Raw genomic sequence first — 15,502 nt, 5'->3', positions numbered from 1 at the left:
TGTCCCTTTAAATATGTATTATAATTTGAATATAATTCAAATATTTTACGTAAGAAGCATTAGAAATTTGAATCCCAATGGGGGGGGGATTGACAGCGCTAGAGGTGGACAACAGTTCAACACCTGACCACACACACACCTGTGAACAGTTCAAAAGAGTCAAGAGTCCAGCCACAGTGGTCAGAACAGTGATATTTTTCATCCAAATAGTGACGAGACACCAGAGTAAATCAACACCACCCTGCTGCTGGTGCACATGGCATCAAAGCAGTTAAGATTATCCATCCTCGTGCACATCCTAGAAACGGTGTGTGTACAGTTGTGTGCACACACGTGTTGTCAAATGGACGTCTCAAAAGCCTAATCCATCTCTTGTAAATGTGCTGACTCAGCGTGTGGTGCCAGCAAATGGTTGAGTCATATTTCCACGCAAGTTCCCAGAGGGCAGTTGTGGTAACATTGTTCATCCTTTTATTGGCTCACTTGCTGCATTTGTGTGCACTTCTTGCCTGCGTTAAGTAGATGATTTTGTGTGCTTGCTGTACTTTGCCTCTGCAGCTGATGGGCGCTCACAGGGAACCACCTGCAGAGTGTTTAAGAGTGTGCGCGTCTGTGTTTTATGATTCCACACCCAAGTGCTTTCTGCGTCTTATCCATAAATTATGGTGTTGTCATTGCTTCCTGCACATCATACAGTACATTGCTCATACAATTAAGATGATAGAAAGTCATATCAGGGTTAAAGAGATATTCCAGTTTTGAACCCCATTGTTGTCATGTGGGAAAAGACATAAAATCAGTATATTTAACTGCACCACAACCCCGTTCACTTGCCTGCAATTCACATGGATCCATTTCTTTTATATTCACATTCCAGAGCAATCTGGTCCCCAGACATATATGAAACACTTTGCACAGAAGAAGTGGAGGCGGATGTATCTCAAAGACAATGCCTGGTACTTATATAGTGAAGCGTATGGACAAAAGCAATCACATAGCAATCATGATCTCTTTACAGACTCTGCTATCGTTGATGGTCATGTTATACAAGCTGCAGAGGAAGTAGAACTGAAACAGGGTTGATGGAGTGGGAAGAGATCTGCACACAAAAAAGTTGCTTCACATGATATTAGAGTGACATATTTATATTAGTATTAGTGACATAAGCACATTCTCTAAAAATACAATTGTTTTTTTTTGTTTTTCTAAAATTAATATCATCAATGTGCAACTACTAAAGTCTTTGGGCAGGGGCAGACCAAAGAAAATCAGCCTTTTTTGCACAAGACAATGTTGGTGTGTGTGTGTGTGTGTGTGTGTGTGTGTGTGTGTGTGTGTGTGTGTGTGTGTGTGTGTGTGTGTGTGTGTGTGTGTGTGTTTGTGTGTGTGTCATCAGGGTGGCTGAGAGATCAAGCCATCCTGACTGTCAAAATGACATCCCATTATCAGGGACAAACAACCCCTAAGGGTATGGACACACACAGCTCCATTAGGTTTTTTTTTGCCCCATGAATTACAGAGGAGAACAGAACAGAGATAATTTTGTATTCATCTAATTTATATTCATGAGAGCAAGAGATGTAACTTATAATTTGTGAGCATACAATGCTTTATGGTACCATTTCATGACACCTAAACATACACAAACAATTCGACATTGCAACAACTCTCCAATCAATTTGCATAGCAATATATACCTGACACAACATCGTCTATGCATTTCATAATGCAAAGAAGTGGGGGTCTTCCTAACCTACTGAACATCATAAATTATTGTAGATAGTTGAGGGATGGACTGAAAGGCCGTCTCTTCTCTACCTCAGGTTATCTCAGGCTATCTCTATATTATTTCAAATGTACCCTGTGGAGCCTCTGTTCACTATTCACTATGGATCATTCATCAGGTGAAATAATATAAAGTTCTACCAGTAATTTGCACTATATACATTAGCATATCAAATTTTAAATGTTACTCCAACAAAACCATGTTTTGTCAGTACAGTAACATAGAATAGAATAGAAATACTTTATTTAATCCCCAAGGGGAAATTTAAAGGGACAACGAGGAGTTTTGGAAAAGCGAAGTGTTTTCACTCTACATTTATGAGCCTCCGCGCGCACCGTAAAATTATTTGACCGGCGCAACACAGACTCATGTTTTCATTCATCAAGAATTAAAGTCAGAGGTTCAAAGAGGTTCACATACCGTTGTAGTTCCGACCATAAACGGCGATTCAGCGGTGTTATTCTCATGACTCGCCACAAAACCGAAGGTAAAGAAATCGAATATCGAAAATGGGCCCATTAACAAGTGTGGGTAATGTAGATTCATCCACATTAACGTGAGACTTTTTTATAACCAAATAGAAACTCCTCATTGTCCCTTTAAAATGTCACAGCCAATTTTGAAAAGAAAAAAAAAAAACATTTAACTTATTCAAATGTTTTTGTATTTGTATTTCCCCCCCCTTTTATAACCCTGTAGTGTGGAGTGAATGTCTGCCATTGTCTGTTAATTGTTTGTTTATTGGAAAATTAAAAAAAAAAAGAAAGAAAAATAACATATTCAAATGAACATTTTTCTTTTGTCTACAGGTCAAACTCTCATTTATTCTGAGTATTGCATATCTGCTGTCACCTGGGCATCAAGAGCCAGGAGCTTAAACATGATCCCTGAGCAAGCTTAAGCAAAGGACACTGAGTAAGATTCCTTTGAATATTTACATATTTACTTTAAAGATGGTACAAAGACAAAGCCATCATGTCACCTTCAATAAACAGGTATCTTTAATTGTACTGAGAAGCCTAACAAATCAATCACATCACAGGCAATAAAAGTTTCTCAAAAAATAGGACAAATCAAGACTGCCAACACTGGCCATCTGGAGCATTACAGACATATTTCTTCAAGTGTTGGATCAAAGTAACTCATCACTTAACCCTACCGTGTCTTCTACAATGAGCTGGTTTCTGTAGGTATGTTGCAGCAGTTATTTCTGATCAAATCCATCCTCAACCAAGCAGCTCAGTCTTACCTCCTCACAGGCTGCTCAAGTCATGTAGCTTTTATTCATAAAAAATAAAATAAAATGTCCAATATCATAGATAAATCCTCAAAACTGTCAAATTCCACTGGCAGCTCCCTTAACCCATATCAATATCCTTCAGCCAGATATTGCACCATCAGATTTTGGAGTGTTCGTTGGCGAGTAGCAGCCTGCTAAGCTTAGGTTGGTGCCAAGTAGAAAGACTAAAAAATAAAGCAAAACAGAGCCAACGGGTAGGATTAGCTGGCTGCTATTTATAGTATTTGGTGTAAAAGCTATCTAAGTGGGATGCAGTGATTTGGAAGTCATCCCTCCTTATAAAGCAGAAACTTTAACTGGCCAGTACAAGCAGCCTACTCTAGATTTGATTGGGATTTGACCTTGAACGACATCAAAACGTTACGGGTCCACTTAAATTTTTTGAAAATCTGAATTTAGACAGTCTAGTTTTTAGTTGAAAGTTAATAAATGCTCAGTTCCGCATTAAAACACATTAACAAACCTCCAAGTGATGCAACAGTGAGCATGGATATTGTCATGCCTTTCCCGACTATAAACCCTGCAGAGAATGACTGTAAAATGTCAGAGTAAATGAGGACAGATAAAGAATGAAAGGAAATGATCAAAGTGAGGCTTTTGTTTTGTAAAATGGGACAGAAATCACAGCATAGGGTAGAAAGAATAAAGGAGGAAACTCATTACATAGGAAAGAAAGAAATCCACATTTTCAGTAATAAAAATGTATAACATTAAAGAAGAAAACCACAGAGCAAACCCCTCCTCATCTGTGATGCCAATGGCCTCAAACATTGGTTCCCTTCTTTGACACATACTAGATGCTAATATGACTGATAATTAGTTTAATCTAAACATATGGTGAGTTTAATTAGACACTTAATGCACTGCAAACAGTGTCAAATGTTGATGCGATAATATGGAAGTGAAGGAAGTGGTTCGTCACAAAAAGTCACGTACCGTGGTTTTACTGAAATTCCAAAACACATAACACCGTACAAATACAGTAAATAAAACATGGAAATAATTACTGTAAAGACTTCATTCTAGTTCTCTATACTCAAAAGGGGTTCTGGGGGAATAAGGTCAAGTGAATACAGCCGATACAGTGCTGAACCAGAAAATTGACCCATAGCTAGTGTCTGCTGTGTAGCGTTAATCTGTGTGTGAACAGATGGCATGCGCTAACAAGCTAGGCTAAATGTAGCTACTCTTGGCATGAGCCAAGACTGATCTCTGACTTCCTGATCCCAAGCCTCTTAATTAAATGCACCATTTAATCTACTCAGTTTTCAGTCCCTCTGTTGCTCCAAAAACAACACTGTTCATCACTGATGACCTCTTCGTACTGCTGATTAGGACATCACACTACTGAAGTAATTAGAATGACAGAGCATCCCATTTTAAAGGCAGAGTTTTGAAGAAATTATTATCATCCTGACCAATCATTATGTTAGTGTTGTTGATAATAACTGTCATGTTCTTTTTTTCCCTTTTTAATAATTATTTTTTTCATATTTCACTGTCAGTAATGCTTGCTCTGGTCCTATGGGGTAAGTGGTATATTGTGGTTTAAGGTGCACCGATATATAGAGAATGCCATTCATATTGATTCTAGTTCTGTGAAGTGTTATATAACCATTTTTATTTTCTGAAAAACTTTGCCAGTGTTTGCATCCCTCAATCTCTCTCGGTAACCTCGCCCCCACTCTCCCACTGTCTGTGCACAAACTGTGCCCCACTCTCTCACATGTTTCCTGGAGGAAGACACAGCAAAGAAATGAACAAACTACTGAAGATCTGGCTAAGTTTTGTTAAACCTGAAATTCCACTCAACTCTAAATATGTGAAGGAGAGGAGCATTGTTGAAATAATGCCCTATAGGGCTGGGTGATATGGCAAAATAATTTATCACAATATAATTTCCATATTGATCGATTCTCAATATTTCGATTCAATATGTATTTTTTTGAGGCTGCCAGTTCAAGGAGCATCCTGACTGAATCCTGAAGAAACCAGAGAATGTGTTGAGTTTGGGAAGACGACACGAGTCCACTTTCATGTTCATTAAGGTTCACTAATCCAGTTTGATTAGATTAACATTTTTGTTGTTATTGTTGTCTTTTTTCTACCATACATCAGCTCTAAGGTGTGTCTATGACATGTACATGTATAAGGCTGCAGTATTGTCTTTCTTTCTATTTATTTGAACAGGTTCTTGATAAATATTTTGCTCTTCACTCTGACAGTTTTATTGCTCTGACTCTATTTGTCATATCACCCGGTCGCTCTGACTCCAAACTGCAACTCATTTCCTCCCTTTTTCCAACTTTCACTTTATCCTCCTTCCCTTTAGCTTTAGCTGCTGCAGCTCAAACAAACTCTACACGTATGTCACGCTTTTTACTGCCATGTGATATTGAGGAAATATGACAATAGCCGATAATCGAAACCAATCAAAAATGTATCGCAATCCCAAATCAAGATTGTTTTATCACCCAGCCCTAATGCCCTACATGTGTTGCTTCTGAAGCCTGAGTCTGCACCAGAAATTCTACACGGTGAACTAATCATTCACATTTTCTTTTCAATGACAGTTAACTGCTATACATTTGTAAACTGAAAGGTAATTCACTGAAGCAACGCATAACCACATCAATGCACATATATAATCTGTGTGAACTGTAAAGGTTTGTGTTAACACCGCTAAGCTACACTCAACCAACAATTGAGAAATTGTTTACACAGGCAGTGTGATCCCAAGTTAATTGCGCTCATTACTTTTAGACTAGTCAAGTAGTGTGAATTTTTAATCAACAGATAAATGTTTAGTTTTGCTGGTTGATGACTACAGAGAACTGTCTGTGTTACCTTGAAGAAATCACAGCAACTGCTGCACCATGCCATCCAGTCAATGTCCATGTCTGTAGCTGTCCTTGGTCCTGAAGTGTCTGCTTCAAACTCTAACTGCATGATGCAGCTCTCCATGGTCCTGAAGTGTGTGATCCAAGCTCTAACTGCCGACTGTAGCTCTCCATGGTCCTGAACGGTCTGCTCCAAGCTGGAACTACAAGATGTAGCTATCCATGGTGATGAAAACTTTCCTTCCATACAAATAGAAATGATGGAGGCTCTTCAGCACAGTGTATACTGGTGTTGACACAAGACAAGCGTTGTTTTGTTTTGTGTGCTTCAGAACTTTGTGATCTGTATTGGAATAATACTTTTATATAGTTCATATATATAGTTATTTATAGTTCAACAGTATGGATGTGAACACTCCCAGATTAAGTTACAACTGCCTTTTCTCACAATGTACTTTTTGTTTTATATATCTAGTGGCAGGGAGCATTGCTGCTGCACTGTCCCATTAACTTGCCCATAACTTTTACGTTTTGCACAGCACTGTATCCTATATCTACACTGGCCAATAATACATAAAGTGAATCTAACTGACATCTCATAGATCCATAACATATTATTCTTAATCCTAATGCTCCTACTATTACAGCTCAGGCTGCAAGTCTTGAGAAGGCAAGGTTGCTCTTAATTGCTTTTAACTCTTATTTAACCTGACAAGTTGATGAAGAATGCACTGCTATTCATGGAAAAGGCCCAAAGAAAGGCATACAAATACACACATATGTTGCATGTAAAAGAAAAACAAAATACTGCTATGGTTTTACGTCAACATATAACAGTTAAGTGTCTCCCTTTTCTGATTTTTCATCAACTTTGTTTAGTTTTAACATTGTTATATACTGTAATGTATCAACCCTATTGCCATCACTCATGGATTAAGCCAAGAAAGAGCACTTTCTCTCTCGCTCAAAGGTTAAAGAACCCCCACTTCCACACGTGACAATAGGACAACCTGACTATGGGTAAGGTTGTGCAAACCTAATCAACACAATAGACTATTGTCTTTTTAAAAAGATGGCCTTTAGAAATTGATCTAGTTAAAAGGAATGAAACAGAAGGGAGGCAGGGCATGAGACACTATCAATACATGAATGAAAGTGCTCTCCAGCACTGCCTCTGGCAGTAGATTGTGGTGCAGATTTTATTCCATGTGTTGTTTTCTCTCCCACAAGCTAAGGATTTATATCTAGCAATAAAATATTTGCAGCTAAGATTTTATTTAAGACAACAATGATAAACAGAGACAAAACAAGGAACTCAAAGATACATTAGGATTTTAAGTGTTTGAGCTGCAAACTGCCACTATATCACACACACGGCATGTCAAAGTATGTTTGGTACAACATATAGATGCAGTAAGGCGCTCTGCTGTTCTTTAGGCAGAGAAAGGCAAGGCTGCATATAGTAATGTCAACTAGGAAGCCATGAGGTACAGGCAGCATCTGACAGCATTGACACATCACTTCCAGTACATTATAGTCCAGACAATGTTATCATAGAGTGTTGAAGTGAGAGTTTTTTTAAATGATTGTGGCCAAGTCTGATCCTGCGATGGGTGTCTACAAAGGCAATTTTACACTATTTTCAAATGGCAATACTACAAAGCATGTCTCAGTTTATATGAAAGACTTTCACTGCACTGATATTTCACACATTTCACCCTCGGGATTTTTTTTTTTCTCAGAAAAGCTACAGTACTCTTGGATTGTGTAAGCTGAAACAGTGTATTATGGAGTGTGGACTAGTTTTATAGACAGTGCCGTGCCGGCTGGTGGAATCCCCCAGTGACAACTGTGCTGCAATATTTACAATTAATCTTAAAATGACAATAAAAACAAGTTCAGTCCAGACTGGAAACTTATTTATGTCATTACTAAGGGATACAGGCGGGTGATTGCATCTCACACTTACAAACTTTGTGTTGAAACTGAGTACAGACAAAAGCAGAATATTTTTTTCTGTGTGAAGTTACAGTAAGGGTGAAACCAAACACTTTCGAAATTGTGTTAAATTGTAGGAATCGTGGAATGCTTGCCAAGATGGTTAAGCTATTTATTTATATTTGTCAGACAGTTGTGTCTTAATATTTGGGTTAATCATTTCTTGTTTACATGACATGAATGTTTGGTTTATATAGCTATTTATACAGGTTATCCAAACTTGGCTACCATAATATTTAAATAGATTGAATAACAGACAAACATACAGTACAGGATAGTGGGGTTGTAGGCAATAAGCAAGAAGTGTGTGTATGTGTGTGTGTTTGTTATGTCACATTCACCCACAGTTATCTGTGCTCAACACAGCTCATTATTGCCCAACGTGTCTCACATCTGTCATGTCAGCCGCTCCTCATACTCACACCATCATACACCCACAGACACGCATAAGCATCTTCCCCCAATGGCTTCCTGAAGCAGGATCTGGTGTCAGACATGACACGGGTGATTTTGAAGCAGCAGGTGTGTGCACAGAGAGGGGGGGGGGGGGGGGGGGGGGGGGGCTGCAGGGGAGGGGGGGTGCATGGGGTTGTGTGAGTGAGAGAGTGATTTAGCAAACACAGGAGAGAAAGGACCAAATAACCTCTGCTGCAGCAGGAACACAACAGATGAGCGGCATCTCTAAGAAAAAAAAAGCAAAGAAACAACAACAGCAACAACATGCAAATCTATTCTAACGCAATTAAAGTCTTTGTAATGGATTTTAAACAGGAACTTAACTAGAGCTACCAGCCAGCCAAAGACTAATCCTGCCTTGGCAATGACAGGCTATTTATTCAGAGTTACTTGTGTTTATCCATGGGGGCCAACACACTGCAGCAGCACTAGGTTCTGCATTTGAACAAAGCAGTGTCTTATTATTAATTTACAATATAATGGTGCAAGAATGTGTAAAGCACCCTCAACAAAAACATGGGTCAGGGTCACCTGAAAGGCCAAAATTGGGGGAAAACTCCAAAACAATCCACTTTCCATTATCAAGGTGTTTGGTATGCAGACATTCCCACTGATTTATAACAATGAGCATGATAGCCTTTTACCAGAAAAGCTATTCAAGTTTTGGCAAAATTTACATTCACACATTCTGCAGACACTTCAATCCAAAGCCACTTACAACTGAAGTAACTTGGAGTTCAGCAGCTTGCCAGGAAGAGCTGGACAACGAACCACCAACCAGCTCAACTATGTGAGCCAAGCCTGTCCATATCAGAGATGAATGACCAATGTAGGCGTACATCTTCATATTGCTCAAAGAGATGAGAGTTGATGTGCTCAACAATAATTTATCATCATCACCACCACCATTACTGTGGCTGCAGAAGAATGTCATGATATATTTAACATAGAAGAATACATAATATTTAATTGAAAACTGGTGGTAATTATTGAACGGCCCCATCACTAAACTGTTGTCAGGGATGTGATTGGCCAAAGGATAAAAAAGCAGGAAATTATACGGACCCATAGCGCATACACGGCAACAGTGCAGCCATTACACACAATGACATAATTTTGACACTTTATATTAAAAGTATATACACAAACAGAAAACATTTAATTTAAGGAGAAAAATAACCTCAAATACAGCATGTCAATCAATAGGTGCAGATATTATTACATAATCTTCATCATTCTGATCTTTCAAAATGTGTCTGAGAGTGAGAGAGACAAGAGAGAGAGAGCCAGTTATGACAGGTGGAATTAGCACTTGATATTGAACTTATTTAAAAGGAAAACAAACATGCAGTACTTAGCTCCATTTTAATATTTAATGATGGAAAAAAAGTTCTTGAACCATTGAGACCTTCCAGCCAGATGTGTGGTACATGTCTAATATTTTTTGTAGCTGCTTAAAGGGACAACGAGGAGTTTTGGAAAAGCGAAGCGTTTTCACACTACATTTATGAGCCTCCGTGCGCACCGTAGAAATTCTTTGACCGGCGCAAGACAGACTCATGTTTTCATTCATCAATAATTAAAGTCAGAGGTTCAAAGACCATCACATACCGTCGTAGTTCCGACCATAAACGGCGATTCAGCTGCATTATTCTCACAACTCGCCACGAAACCGAAAGTAAAGAAACGCTGGTCGGCTCGACCAGCATTTCCACCACCACTAATAATGACAAAATAACGATAGAGACAAAATGATATATTTATCTAAAATGGGCCCATTAACAAGTGTGGGTAATGTAGATTCATCCACATTAACGTGAGAGTTTTTTATAACCAATTAGAAACTCCTCGTTGTCCCTTTAAGTAAATAATAAAAAAAGCAGATTTAGGACTGACTGAGGTTCCTATCATTGTAATGGCAAGAATGGCTGGAGTGTATGAAACTTAAACTGTCGTGAGTAGGCTGTACAGTGTGGGAATAAAGGTTGAATTTAGTTTATACAAACTATCAGAACATTACTATCTATCGTACTGACAACGGAAATTTGCTTAGAAACACCTTAAAATATAATCAAAATTGAAACAATACAAGTGCAAAATTCAAATGACAGATGCTGCAAAAATCACACGAGTTGCAATTTTCTTTGATAGAAATATCACTTCATCATAACATGTTTGTTTGATACAAGACCCCGCAGAAATCATCACCATCTTAGTGAGAATTAACTGCACAGTTACCTCACTATATGATTATTTTTGCATATTGTGCAGACAGATTAATAATATCATAATAATATGTCTGATTCTTCGCAATACAGGTTTTTGGCTGTGTAGGAATTGAGCCTCGGGCATTTCACCAACCATTTGAAAAAACTTCCAGTCGAAGTTGTCAATCATTTGTGTTTCAGCCAACAGCCGGGTGAATAATGGAGAGAGGAGGACGGTCTGTCTCGATTTTCTCCCTTCAGACACACTGATGGCATTTTAAGGCCATATTGTTTTAGTTGATAATGACCACACACAGTCACCCAGTCGCCCGCAGAATCAATCCAGATGTCACAGCATCAGGCCCACTTTCCATAAAGCCTGTCTCTGCACTGCTAATAGGAAATGTTCCCTAACATCTGTGGTCTCCATCCCTCTCCCTTCCCCTATCTCACTCTGTCTTCTCACTGCCTCGCTCTCTCCTGCTCTCTCTGTCTGTCTCTGAGCAGCAGAATAAATTGAATTAGAGCTCCACCACCCACTCCGCAGCATCCTGCAGCCCTCTGTCAGATAGCTAAACAGAGAGAGGAAGAGAGAGACAGAGAGTTGCAGAGAGATAAACAGAGGGCAGGAAGAAAGACGGGCATAATAAAATCCCCCCTGCCCCTAAAAAGAATAAAGAACAGTCCTTACAGCCTCTTTACTCCCGTGACTACTGCCTGATAAGACTCCACACATTTCCCCCCTTTTTTTGTGGGTTGTGTGGGTGAAAGAGAGATGCAAAATAATGAGGGAGAAAGGGAAAATAGAGGATAAGAGAAATGTTGCTTCTGCTTCATCTCAGTCTGACCTACACATACCATTATGGAATGAAGGGTGATCATTTGTAATAAAAATGCAACACAGCAAGTCATACAAGTGACCAAATCTGCACAACTCTGAAATGCTATTCATATTCACCCAGCACCGATGCAACTTAAGCAAATTAAATTCAAAAGATGGGTAAAAGGTCGGGAGTAGCTTTAAAATACAACCTCTTTTCTTTGCCGTCTTCTATTTCTCACAGGAAACTGAAAAACAATGTGGAACACAAATGCACTGCCATTCATCCTGAACCTAATGGCACAGCAAACCACTCCTTTTAGATGTAAATAAGAGGCTAAACACAACTAAAATGGACTGAATATCACCAGTTTCTCTCCCTCACTCATTCACACACTACTTTTCTAGAGCCAGGAAAGCATTTGCATAATGCCTCCATATCCACGGGCCATTAGCGCCAGCATGAGTGGCTCGTGTGCATAAATTTATTGCCTTGATCAATCTATGTGAGCTACTGTACCGGTGCAAACTGGAGAAACTGCAATCCGCCAAGAGATGGAGAGAAAAAAAAAGGAAGGCAATTTTCAAATGTTGACATGTCACAGTCCTTAATTAGAGAGACATTAAACGGTACAGCCCCTCATCGGGGGAAAAGGTTTGATTAAAATGGTGATTTGAGATCGTTTCTACCAATTTACTGCACATTGTAATGAAATGAAATAATTCATGACCTCATATAACAGTTTGCATGGACTAAGGTGTCAAAACAATGCACGTTGATGTTATTGGATGTGAAGATAGGCTCACAGACCGAGCACAGCTCAAGAAAACACATCATGAGATGATTATTTCCAAACGGCTTTCACACAACCAGTATCTTCCACATTATGGTTTACATGTGCAGCATTTCAATTTATCAGGGCAAGTCACATTGCAGCCATGCTTCTTGGGCTGCTCCTTCTTCACTGTTTTATATTCCACATAAACAAGGAGCCTCAGCCAAAGAAACAAACACAATACAAAACCTTAAATGCAAATCTTTCAAATAAGAAAAGAAAAATATTTTTTCCATTTTTTGTTGATCCAATTTCTTTCTGTGGGCTGAAAGCAACACTAAACCTTTCAACTTTCAATATTACATATAAAAAAAAAACTTTCAAATACAGAATATGGTTTATTGGTCCCTTTGGAGAAGCTTGGCCTTACAAACTGGCATAGCAAATCAAATAGTGGAAAGAGACACTGATTTTTAATGCTCATTGTTTTCTGTTTTTACCACATCCTTTAAAAAGAGTAGAGCGCACGGTTTAAACTGAAACTCACTTTCAATGTGCTGTATGTCTTCTTTGATACAAAATTATTCATGTTTCCTCCTCCAGTAGGATGTTTACAGTTACCAACCTCCTCCTGCTGGAACAACAACTCAGAAAATGCTTCCACTAACACAAAGAAAGTAGAATTGCACAGTGGATAAACATAGCAGGCAGTCTGATTGCAATTAAACAAAAGTGTTAAAAAAGAATAGTCCCTGCCTTTGATTGGTTGACTGAATAGACTCTTACAGCTAAAGTAAATGTGCTAAAGTGCTATTTTAAATGAAAGCCCTAAATAAGGTTACTACATTGTGTGTATTTTAACAAATTATTGTTAAAATGACATGAGTTTCAAGAGTTGTTTGACTGATATTGACTGAAATACAGTGTTCCTTTAAATGCCAATGGACTGTACTCTATACCATTATCTCCTCATCCAATCACTGCTGTCCCGTATTGTATGTCTGAATAGGCGACTAGTACACACACGCTCACACACCAGTCATTTGAAACTGGCAAGTGACGTTAGACTTCCACGCGCACTCAACACACGTACACACACACACACACAGAAATGCGCGCTGGAACAGGAATGGTCCGCCACCATCCAGCTTTGTGCCAAGGTGTAGGGCTGGGGTTCAGTTGCGCACACACGTTGTCTCACACACACACACACACACACACACACACACACACACACACACACACACACACACAAATTCTGCACAAACGCGCGCGCAGATCTCTTGCTGTTTCTGCCGATTCGATTTCTAGTTGAATGTAAGACAGATAACACATAACCAGACACAAAAACACAGTCTCCTCACACACACACAGCTTCCATCTCTCTTGAGGTACAGGCGCAGTGTGCATGTGTGTGTGTGTGTGTGTGTGTGTGTGTGTGTGTGTGTGTGTGTGTGTGTGTGTGTGTGTGTGTGTGTGTGTGTGTGTGTGTGGCGCACAAGAAGGGGCCGGGGCGCAGTGTTTGGTGCGTGTGTGCATTAATAACTAAGCTATCCTCACAGACTGCTAAAATTACCCTGTAGCCTACATGCACCATTAAAGTGGGTTCGCAGCTGAACAGAACGCGCGCACACACACGCACACCCACAGCTTCTGTAACTTACACCGGGCTCAATTTTGACCTTGTAACGTTCTCATTGCCTGGTCCTCCTACATACAGTGGCACCCGGTCTCTACACCCCCACCACCACCACCAACACCCAAAACACCACCCTGCTATCCAAACACACCCTCTCTGTCTCCCTCCAGCCCCATTCCAGCGGCTCACACTGAACATCTATGCTGGATAATCTAAATAAATGCCTCTGCTCTCCTTTTTCTTTTCTTTTTTTTGCCCCTCAGAGCTTCCATTCCTCTGCTCCAACAGACGCAGTCAGGAAGGAAGAATTAGAAGAAAGAGAGAAGCTTATGGAGAGATAGGAGGGGAGGGGGAGGAGGGGGGAGGGCGGTGGGGCAGCCATAATTTTTAACATATTAAAGAAATATAGGAGTTTGAACTTTACCTCTTTTTTCCCCCCAGGATGCGGTTCCTTCGTTCAGGAGTGTCAGGGCTCAATTAACTTTCCAAATCCCATTATTAGAAAGGCGGTGATGATGATTACAGTTGTAACTCCACACAAATAGGTTCCGCATAAGAGATTGTGCCCCATATATATGTGTGCGTGTGTATAGCGAGGTAAAATGTGTAATATCCTTTGGGTGGTTATAAATTCCGTACGGGTTTTAGAGTTCAATCCTGTCTTCCAGTGGGGTGCGTCCGTTTTGCATTCTCACTGCGCCCAGCGACTACATCCTCCACTTCTCCTTCCTCTCTCTTTCTCTCTCTCCCTGTGCTTTTTCTCCCGGTTTCATCCCTCCATCCGCGAGGTGAGCAAAGAATCCCATCCGTGAGAAACTGAAATAATTCCTCCACCTCTCCGCGTCCACTTCTGCCGCTTCTCTCTTTTTTTCTCCACTCCACTCCTCTCTTCTCTTCTTCCCGGCCGGCAAGTGCCTCCCTCCCTCCCTCCTCCTCTCCCGCCGGTCGCTGCCCTCGTGCAGGTGAAATGGGAAGAAGAATTCCACTACAGGAGAAAATATCCCAACCAAGAGGGCGGAAAAGTCTAATTATCCCGCTGAGAACGGCTTAGACGCACTGAGTTTGTTCCTAAACACTCGTAAATATCCAGTGTAGTACCTTCCCTGCTTTGTTGGCGGCCGTCAAACCTTTTCTATGACGATTTTTTTGGATTTTCACTTCAGTCTCGAGCTTCTCGCTCCCTCCCTCCCTCGCTTGTTCTCTCTCTCTTTCTCTCTCACACTCTCCCAGTCTGTTTACGTCGCTCACCCTCTGTTAACTCGACTCCGTGCGTCTCCACTGCAGTCGGGAGTAGAATAAATAAGAAATGTTAGAAGCAGAACGAGCAAAAATGAAGATTAAGTTAAGGTCCTGGTGAAGCCGTCCTCCTGCGGTCACTCACACTGAAAAGCTTAGCGGTCCAGTCCCGCTGATCCTCGCTCCTCCTTGCCTGTCGCGTCTCCTGCACCGTTAATCCATATAACGCAGCGGGCATGACAACTGTCAGGTTTGATCAAATGGAGTAGTGCAACTTCCTGCTGTGGGTTTCAAAATAAAACTCATGTTGTATACATCCAGATAAATCAATCAAAGTGGTTTGGTTTACAGCCCATATGCGATCCCCAGGTATTATATAGCCTATGTAGGCTACACTAATGCCCCACCAAAGGGGAACATGATAAACTGTTTTTGTGTCTATTT

General features: G+C 40.2%; 1 protein-coding gene across 1 annotated transcript in view; it reads right to left on the bottom strand.

The window, feature by feature from the left end:
- Nucleotides 1-15,229, bottom strand: part of lrfn5a (leucine rich repeat and fibronectin type III domain containing 5a) — a 141,191-nt gene extending 125,962 nt beyond the window's left edge. The window contains exon 1 of the mRNA XM_085767237.1: nt 14,247-15,229. The gene's annotated coding sequence lies outside the window, so the exon portion shown is untranslated. The remainder of the gene's footprint in view (nt 1-14,246) is intronic.
- Between the last annotated feature and the right edge of the window lie 273 nt (nt 15,230-15,502).

This window comes from Trachurus japonicus, chromosome 22, assembly GCF_045865225.1.
Source record: "Trachurus japonicus isolate A0001 chromosome 22, Traja_1.0".
Classification (NCBI taxonomy): domain Eukaryota; kingdom Metazoa; phylum Chordata; class Actinopteri; order Carangiformes; family Carangidae; genus Trachurus; species Trachurus japonicus.
Note: the sequence above shows the minus strand (reverse complement) of the source record. Positions and strands in the feature narration are given on the sequence as shown.